Source organism: Rhinolophus hipposideros (genome assembly GCF_964194185.1).
Source record: "Rhinolophus hipposideros genome assembly, chromosome: 6".
Lineage (NCBI taxonomy): Eukaryota > Metazoa > Chordata > Mammalia > Chiroptera > Rhinolophidae > Rhinolophus > Rhinolophus hipposideros.
The window spans coordinates 92,882,209-92,883,650 of NC_138052.1; positions in this window are offsets into that span (position 1 = coordinate 92,882,209).

Consider the following 1,442-nt stretch of genomic DNA (forward strand, 5'->3'; position numbering starts at 1 on the left):
TGGGGTCATTCAGGCCCTGGGCCTGGCACTTGGGACTTTTCACCAAAGAAAGAAACGAGGTGTTACTGACTGCCTAATGAGTAAAGCTGGTGGTAGATGTTAGTAGTTTGTGATGCTCTACTGTGTGCAGCTTACCATTTGCCAGGGCATCCTTTCATCTGGTTCCACACAAAATTACACTGAGTAAATAGGTGAGCCTCTGACCAGACCCCGACAAAGGCTTAAATGCTGCCAGGGGGGGAACAAGTCCCTTCCTATACACATCAATTTCCCTCACTCGGGGCCAAGAGCAACTCGGCATCTTCTGAAAGTGATGTATTGGTCCTTGCTGCACCCCCCCCTCCCTGCCCCTTCTTCCTACCAGCTTCTTGTCTCCCAAACCTGGTGAACAGAGAGCTGAGGAGTATGGTCTACTTTTGCAAATCCCCTCAGGATTTAAAATGCACCCAAATCAGCAAGAAACAAAATACCTGTATCCCTATGAGAACAAAATACCTGTGGAGAACAGCTAACACTGAAATGATGACAAGAGAAAGGCCAGCCATGGGGCCCAGCTGCTTTCCTCCTGGGACAGCGGTGGGGGGATGTCAGGTGAAATACTAACAAGTGGTGTGGGAAGCTCTTTGGATCAGCAGCCGCCAGCTGGTGGCTTGATTCCAGCCACGACCATGCAGAAATGGTCTAAGGAAGTCATCCCATAGGCCTGACCTCCCAGAGCTCAAGAACTTCCAGACTCATTCTGGATTTGCAAACTATGAACTCACTACTGAGAAGGAGCCCTGTGAGCTACCCAGTTCCTAAATAAGCAAACGTCCTTGTAACCTGACTCCACAGTTCCACAAGCAGATGGGCCTTCCCAACACACATTTTCCTATTTTGCTACCGGTTCCCTCTGGTTGTAATCCATAAATGGTACCCATGGAAAATAAGGGGTTTGGTTCTACATGATTCAAACCAAGACCAATTCCCATTCAAACAGACCCCAAATCCAAGACAAGCAATGCGTGGGCAAGGGGAGAAAAAAAGTGACGACTGAGACTTTCGAAAAGAGCACATGTGAAGGAAGTGGGAAGAAACACTGGCTTTCTTCTGCAGGGTGTCCCAGGATCCCAGCCCAGGGAGTGAGCCACTGCCTTGCCAGCCTGGGTCCCCAGTCAATGCTCAGAGATTTTAGCTACCCACCAGATACACTCACACCACCAGTCAGCACTTGTCTTGCCTTGGTCTTTGCCAGGATGCCCTGCAGTCTCACTCCAAACACAATCCATTACAGCTCAGAAAACTCTTGAAGACATGTGTCCACCTCTGAGGTTGACTAGGAAATCTCATTTCTTCACTAAGTTCGCCTCTGATCCTTGCAATCCATAAAATGCTTCCAGGAGCAACGAGCCCATTTGGGTCAGCTGCCTGGGCTCCCTGGAGGTTCTCAGTGGTCACGGTGA